Source organism: Nicotiana tabacum, chromosome 22 (genome assembly GCF_000715075.1).
Source record: "Nicotiana tabacum cultivar K326 chromosome 22, ASM71507v2, whole genome shotgun sequence".
NCBI lineage: Eukaryota > Viridiplantae > Streptophyta > Magnoliopsida > Solanales > Solanaceae > Nicotiana > Nicotiana tabacum.
This window is the reverse complement of record NC_134101.1, coordinates 163,783,855-163,792,600: the sequence shown is the minus strand read 5'-3', so window position 1 is coordinate 163,792,600 and position 8,746 is coordinate 163,783,855. Positions and strand designations below refer to the sequence as shown.

The window sequence follows — 8,746 nt, the reverse complement described above, 5'->3', positions numbered from 1 at the left end:
AACTAAATAGAAAATACTAGAAAGCGGTAAAATTATCAACTAACAAGACAAAGGGTTGGAAACTAAATTAAAGAGGTCTAGAGTTATGATTTCTCCAATTATCGGAATCCTTCTCACTATGCTCCCTACAATTTCGCCTATGTATTCTCTACTGATCTTGAGCACTTTAGGTGCCGTAATTCTATCTTGAGCAACTACAACAATTTACTAGACATATTCTCTCGAACTACGTTAGTTGGCTTCATCTAGCCACTCACTATGATCACGTCAAGGCTTTGTTATCTCTAATCCCGCCTTTAAACCCTCTGTATTGCTCTCTCACATACGTTAGGAATGATGTTGTTCAATAACTACCTAAATATATATTCTCTCTCGAGCAGTACACACTAAATAGGTACAGTTAATTGATGGTCATTCAATCAACAACAACAAACATGTAGTTGAACAACTAAAAAAATCTAATGGCTAAATTATAAAAAAACATAACACAAATTCATCCTCCAAAAAGTTCCATCAAAATCCTAGATAACAAATTAGTGATTCATACTAATAGATAAAAATTCACTATAGAAAGTCATAATCAACAATGAAATTAAGAAGAAGATGATGAAAACTCTTAGGTAATTTCTCTGTCTTCCTCTGGTGTTCTTGCCTACAAAATCTCCCTAAAACAACTCTCCCTCTCTTTTGGACGAATTAGGCATAATATAGGTTTACATTAGTCGTCCTGAAAATTAAATAATTGACCCTGGGTTATTGCCTTCCATCATCTCGTCCGCGGCCGCGGATCTGATAGCGGAGCACTTGTCGCACTTTTTTCACCCTGTTCTGTTTAGAATTTGGAAAAACATAAAACATGAAATGTAGTGACCCGGCCGGTCATTTTAAGAATTAACGCCCCGATCCCCTATTAACTGCTTTTTCCGTATTTGTTTTTGCTATTGTGAGTTGCCGGAAAAATTCGTTTTGAGTTTCAAAGTGTTTTGGGACACTTAGTCCCTAAATAAGAACTTAAGCTTTAGAATTTGGACCGCAGTCGGAGCAGTGTGAAGACATCCTCGGAATGGAATTTCATCGATTTCGTTAGCTCCGTTGAATGATTTTGGGCTTAGGGGCGTGTTCGGATTGTGTTTTGGAGGTCCGTAGCTTATTTAGGCTTGAAATGCCGAAAGTTGAATTTTGAAGTTTCCGTACCGATAGTGAGATATTGATATCGGGGCCGGAATCCGATTTTGAAAGTTGGAATAGCTCCGTAGTGTTGAATGTGACTGGTGTGCAAAATTAGGGGTCAATCGGACATGGTTTGGTTAGTTTCGGCATCGGTTGTAGAATTCTTGATATTTCAAGTTCATTAGGCTTGGATTGGAGGGTGATTCGTGGTTTTAGCATTGTTTGATGTGATTTAAGGGTTGGAGAGAGTCCGTATGATATTTTAGCATTGGCTGGTATGTTTGGTTGAGGTCACGGGGGCCTTGGGTGAGTTTTGGATGCTTAACGAAAGTTGAATTTGGACTTAGGTTATTCTGAAGTTTTGCTGCTTCTAGTATTTTCGCACTTGCGGTGAGGAGCCCGCAGGTGCAGCCCGCAGAAGAGAGGAAAAGGCCGTAGATGCAGTTTTGGGCATAAAGGCCAGTGACCGCAGATGCGGCTCGGGGACCATAGAAGCGGACTGCATCTACAGAGGAGGGAGCACAGGTGCGGTGAGCGTGGAGTTAATGAAATTCCATAGATGCGGAGCCCAAGACGCAGGTGCAGCCCCATGAACCGCAGATGCGGTAATCGCTGAGCAGATATAGAAAATTCGAGGGTTTGAAGTTCATAACATCAAATTTGATTTTTAGCTCGAGAGAAGGCGATGTTTCAAGGGGTTTTGAAGGAGAATCATTGTGTAACGAATTCTAACTCGATTTTGATCATAATACTATAATCTATTGTTGTTTTCCTCTTCTAATTAAGGAAATTGAGGGCAAATGTTTGAAAATGGGAGAAAAGTTCCCAATTGAAAATCCGAGTTTTTATGTAGGATTTTGGCATCGGATTTTGGTGATTTTTGTTCGAGTGTGCTCGTAAGTGAATGGGTGTTCATAATCCGTAATTTTTACCCAATTCCGAGAAGTGGGCCCGGGAAGGATTTTTGTGCAGTTTTGTATTTTCTTACCTTAGCTCCGATTCTTTTAGCTAAACTTGTTATTTGTAGTTATATTTACATTATGATATTGATTTGGTTAGATTTGGACCACTCGGAGTTGGATACTCGTGGCAAGAGCTATTTCGGATTGATTTTGAGCTGGTTCGTGGTAAGTGGCTTGCCTAACCTTGTGTGGGGGAAACTCCCCTTAGATTTGGTATTGTTGTTGTATGAATGTTGTGTACGTGAGGTGACGAGTGCGTACACGTGATAATTGTTAGAAAAACCCGTTTTTATTAAGTAAATATCTGTGTTTTTCTTGTAATTGAGCAATACTTGTACTTGAAGCCTCTTGTTTAGCTTAGGAAAACATGCTTATGTGATTTAATTGTCTTACATGTTTTAACTGTTTACTTGTATTCTGTGCAGCATGTTTAGAGTAGAAATTCCTGTTTATTCTCCAATAGAACTGTAGATTCTTTCTTGAGACTATTGTGTGTTTACTTTGGTACTACAGATCGGTATTCCGGGAGATCCCCCTGCATGTTTATATTTGAGACTACGGGACGACATCCCAGGAGATTCCCCTGTACTGGATATTTACTTTGGGACTACGGATTGGTATTCCAGGAGATTCCCCTGCATATTTATGATTCGGACTACGGGACAATATCTCGTGAGATCCTCTGCACATTTACGTTTAGGACTACGGGACGATATCCTAGGAGATCCCCTGTTGCTATCTCTGTGTACTGAGTTTTGTAGAAAACATAACAGAGACGAGAACATAGGCCTAGAAAACCAAGGATTCATAGCAAAAATAAGAAAGGTTTCTTTACTCGTGGTCGAGCAAACGGCCTGAAACGGGCAAAGAAATCAAAGGTGCAAACCAGACCGCTCTATACTCTGTATTCTCTCCTTAACTGGTATGTCCTAATTCAATTCACATTCCAAAACTATGTGTTTCTTGGTTGCTGCAGTTCATTAGTTGTTATTTCCAGTTCTATTTGCTACTCTATTCAATATGCAGTCAGCATGCCTAGATTACTGTATCACACAGCATGTTTAAATATATTATGTTAAAAGCTATAACTAGTATATTGTTTAGCATGCCAATACTGCTTTAGATAACTTGTTTATTAGTATGTCTAAGTTGCATTGTGTGTTTACTATCTCACCCAGCATGTCTAGATTCTGCTTGTTTATATATGATTAGTGTTTCTAAAACCTTGAATGCTTCATGAAGTGTTTGTCTAGTTTGTACATCTTAGGCTAACTTGCTCTACTTCACCAATGAGATCCTGTTTGTGTCTAAGACTTGTGTGTTCTCAACATATCTTTGTAACTAATTTGACTTCTTGAGGAATCTGTGTATTTGTTTTCCATCACTAAGGTGCATTCTAGGTATCCCCTACCCTTTTCCCTTGTGTGAAGTCTGTTCTGAACTGTGTGTTCTGTGACTTATTATCTGATCTCAATATGTTCTTCATGTTTTCTCAAATTGTTTTCCATTCAAACCGGTATAGGTTTTCAGAAAACTCTTTTCATTCCTAAGACCTTCTTTATATCATTTACCAAACTCTTTCAAATCATTATGTACTCTCACCTTACTCTTAGATTGCTAAGTTCTACCCCTCTGATATGTGTACTGCTTTGAGACCCTTGAGATCTCTCTGAACTCTGGCATATCAGGGCTGGCACTTCCACACTGCACATAATCAATCTTTGTTTGAGGAAAGTCTGGGTGTGAGCACTACCCAGGACCCTTGAGGTCCTTAGGGAACTTGACACACCTAGACATGAATTGGGTTATAGAACTTTGGGTATGTGAGATCAGTAAAGGCTTGGTACACTATGACTGTTTTGGGCCTACTTCAGGCTCCCTATAGCTTAGCTTCTATTTTATTTATGTAATTTATATTCAGTTCTTGGTCTGTAATAATTATTGTAAACAAACATTGGGGTGATTAGTGAAAACGGGTGGATAGTTGTATATTGTGGGTAAATTGGGTAGATAACATGCCTATAGGGTCTATTTTGATTCAAATATGATCTGTTAGATGACATGCCTATAGGATCTGCTTTGGTTTAAAATAAATTCTACATGCTTTACTTTCACACAATTAGAAGTCATGCCTATAGGATATAAATCAGCTTTGAATAACTAGATACCATGCCTATAGTCGTTAAAATCAGCTTTAATAGAAATCATGCTTATAGGGGTTTCACTTTGATCAAATGAATGTTGTTTGTTTCATCTTATGCTCAATTAGAAATCATGACTATAGGACTTAAAACCAGTTTAATTCATGTGTGTTTATTCTGAATTGGTTTAATTAACTAATTTGTACACTTTCTTAATAAGTTTCAATACTGCCTTAAATAATATTGCTAGAAAGCATTCCTATAGGATCCAAACTGCCGTCTAAAACTGTTTACTAGTTAGTAGTAATAGATACCATGTTCATAGGATATCATTGTTATAAGCGTAGGCAAGCCTATAGGGCGATTAAAAATCCTGCAACTCCAAAACTGCGCTTTGTTATTTGAGACTGCTCACATTCAACAAGTATAAAACCAGTAGGCAAGCTAAATAGGTCTTTGGACACTTTGGTTCTAATTCAGTACCGTGTAATCTTTGCTCACCTAGATATCATGTTTTAGGATTTTCTCTTAAATACTTGAAGCTGTTGTTTGAGACGTGCACTTATTTGTTCTGCTTGTGGAGGTAAAATGTGAGTCTTTAATTGTTCCCCTTTAAATGCAATCCTAATTGTTTTTGACTGACGCCTAGACTTTTATCCTTTAAAAACCTTAGGATGGTCTAGAACAACCTAAAGTTAGAGGTCCTAAATACCTCCATGGCCGCAAGGAAGGGACGGGTAGTGCACGCATAAGGTATCTTTAGAGGTTGTTAGAATGCTTTAGGCTGTAACCAAGGGGAGGGAATTTGGGAGTAAGGAATATGATGAATTCACGCTAGTGTCACGTGTAGCCCCTCGTTGAGGAGTGTTTATCGGGCATTGCGTGGGTATGATCCTATAGGCTAACCAACCTAGGACTCCTCTTTCCCAACTCCTGTTATTTAAATAAATTTACTTTTTCTTTATATATGTAACTTGTTCAAACCTTTTCCTTGTTCCATTACTTGAATCATACATGTTCTTAGAATGTCAAAACATGCCTTTACTTGCAAGAACGTGTTAAAACTGTTTATTTGCTAAATGACTAATTCACATAGTTTAAGTTCGGCCGGGACCCACCATTGTGGACCGCGAGGGGTGCCTAGCACCTTCCCCTCAAGGTTATTTCGAGCCCTTATCCTAAATCTCTGGTAATGAAAACTAGTCCATGAGTTAATCACTCTAAGGTGCCCTAACGCACCATAATCCGTTAGGTGACGACTCTTCAAATACCCAATTCCCAAAAGAAAACGAGTTATTCCCTCCATGAATGTCAAAACCCAGACTTCCCCGTTAGAAAGGGAAAAAAGGGGGCGCAACATGGGCGTTGTTCCCTTAGCATGTTTTGATGATTATATACTGATTTTGGTTAGATTTGGAGAACTCGGAGGCCGTTTCGAGAGGCAAGGGCATCGCGGGCTAGAGTTTGCACCGGATAGAGGTAAGTAATGATTGTAAATGCTGTCCTGAGGGTATGAAACCCCGAATTTCATATCGTTGTGCTACTTTGAGGTGACGCACATGCTAGATGACGAGCGTGGGGTCGTGCACCATTGGGGATTGTGACTTAGTCCATCCCATATGACTGTTTAACTGGGTATTTGATTGAAAACTATTTGTTATCATCATGTTTTGGGCTGAATGCCATATTTGGGCCTCGTGCCAACTGTTTTGGACCCTTAGGGGATTTTTTACTAAGATTCTTCACTGTTTTGACTTCATATTTGTACTCAATCATGTTGTATTCTACTGTTTTCATAAACCAACCATATTTACTCTGTTTTGACATCTTAAATGATATTTTGGGCTGAGCATCATATTTTACTGTGCTCGAGTGGCTTTGTGAGATTCTGACTAAGTAAGGCCGATGACCTGTATTGTGAGGATATTATGGGATCGGGTTGCACGCCACAGCGGTGTGGTATTCATGATTTTGAGGCCGAGGGCCTGAGTTGTTACGCCACGAGGTGGCTTGATATGAGGCCGGGAGCCTGTTTGATTATGCCACGAGATGGCTTGTTATTGCGCTTGGGCCGTAAGGGGCCCCTCCCGGAGTTTGTACACCCCCAGTGAGCGCGGGTACCTAGTGTGAGATGTAATATAGCCCGAGGGGCTGATGATGTTCCATGTTATTTCCCGAGGGGCTGATATGAGTGAATGTGAGATAGCCCGAGGGGCTGATTCTGTTGGTATTTTGCCCGAGTGGCTGATTTTATGTGTCTATCTTTTCTCACTGCTTTTCATTCACTCATTTAACTGCTAAAAGATGTTTTAAAGAGGTTTTTACTGAACTAAGGTGTTTCTATGAGTTTTTACTGTTATTGCCTTGTTCTGGTTTTATACTGTCTCTTTGTAGCATTTTGCTGTGTTTACGTGTTTTCTTATCGCTCAACTGCTTTTACTTTTATTACTTACTGAGTTGGCGTACTCATATTACTCCCTGCACCCTATGTGCAGATTCAGGAGCCTCGGGTCACGCTAGCGAGGGCTGATTGCTTCCAGCAGGCTGTTCAGAGTTCATTAGGTAGCTGCTCGGCGTTCGCAGCCCAGTGCTTCTCCTTCCTATCTTTACTTTCCTTTGTACTAGCTCTGTACTGTATAGTCCTTTTTCATACTCTTAGTCGGATGTTTAGATGTTCATGACTGGTGACTCCCCGATGTCGGGCTGTGTTTGTTTCCGCGATTGTTCTACTTCACTCTTTATTTTGGGATTTATAGCGTATTAATGACTTAAATTAAATTATTATAACTGTTTAATTGATATTGGGAATTTGTGTCGGCTGGCCTTGTTTTACGATAGGCGCCATCACGATCGGGTCCGGTTTAGGATCGTGACATACACACATATTCTTATTTTTTAAGTAGTTTCTGGGCACGCGCGTTGCAAGTGTACCCATATTAATGAGTACTAAAATTATCAAAAGTGATATAAAATCTTATTAATAATATGTTGGACTAATAACATTAAGATCGTTAAAGGAAAAAGTGCAAGTTTTTTAAAATAATAAACATTGATTTTTTTTAAGCTAATTCAATAAAGAACGAATCCTTGCCTACAGAAATTCTTGAAATAGTAAATTCGTTATATATGAGTTATGTATTTGCTTTAAAAGTCCAAATAGAATAGCACAAACACAATGTGTTGGCTCGTATTGACATTATCTGCAACATTATTTTAGTCCTATATATGACTTACGTACTTTTTTGAGAAAATAACTTGAAAAAGCAAGTTTGTATGACACAAAGCATGCACAGTTCTAAGATGGAAAAATATATTTAACATGAAGAATCGCAATTATGACAACATGAAAAAATATCTCTAAGCTTCTTTGCACTAAGAATATGCATGTGGCGTTTAACATGACCATGTCTATGTTTGATCTTAAGACAATAACACAAGTAATGATATGTTCCAACCGAAATTCGTCTATTGTAGATTAAAAACTACTTCTAACCCTCTATTCGATCTAACTTCAGCCTTGGAAGTTGAGAATTTTCAAAAGGGCTCCCTTAGGGGTAATGTCCTAGAAGAAAAGGAAAAAGAACCATATTTATTCCAAAAAATCCAAAAAAATAGATACGAATTTTATGTAGATTAATAACTTAACATTCATGTTGTTACCGATTTATTCTTTTGATAATCAAGAAAGTGATTATCAAATAATTGGTCTAATTAATTAATTTTATTAGGTAATGATAATTAGCTCATACATCAATATCTTTGTCTAGTAATTAAAAAAAAAGGCAGCCCGGTGCACTAAGCTCCCACTATGCGCGGATTTCGGAGAAGGGCCGGACCACAAGGGCCTGTCGTACGCAGCCTTACCCTACATTTCTGCAAGAGACTGTTTTCACGGCTCGAACCCGTGACCTCCTGGTCACATGACATCAACTTTACCAGTTACGCCAATGCTCCCCTTCATAGCAACATTTGGTCCCGACGGGGCTCGAACCCGCGACCTTCGGCTCATAAGACCAACGCTCTAACCAACTGAGCTACGGGACCATACTTGTCTAGTAATTAAAGTTAGAAATAAATAAATAAATAATAAATAAATCAAGAATTTTAAAATATAATAGAAAATACGAGAAAGGTAAAGATGTTAGGTGAAACAACAATATATCAAACACTAATATCACATAAAAACCAAACAAAAGATATAATCTAATTAGAGTGGTTAGTAACACATGATAAAGAAACGTAAAGACAAAAGACAGAACAATTAACTTTGCAGTTACACAAATGAAATCCATGAGTCATCCTACGAATATGTTTATCAAAAAGCAAAAAAGGATTAAAAGATTTTTTTTCATAACCATGCTTCCAAAATGTACAAGATCCAAGAAGTTCGCTCTGTGTCCAAAGAAGTTTTAGTACTCTCGGTTAAGTTCATGTTCTTGTTCTTGCATTTAGGAATGAATTATGACATGGTAG

At 38.4% G+C, this 8,746-nt stretch overlaps 1 non-coding gene across 1 annotated transcript; it reads right to left on the bottom strand.

Annotated features, from left to right (window-relative positions):
* Positions 1-8,243: 8,243 nt before the first annotated feature.
* TRNAI-UAU (transfer RNA isoleucine (anticodon UAU)) lies at positions 8,244-8,317 on the bottom strand. The gene has a single exon. It is a non-coding gene; the product is annotated as a tRNA-Ile (tRNA).
* Between the last annotated feature and the right edge of the window lie 429 nt (positions 8,318-8,746).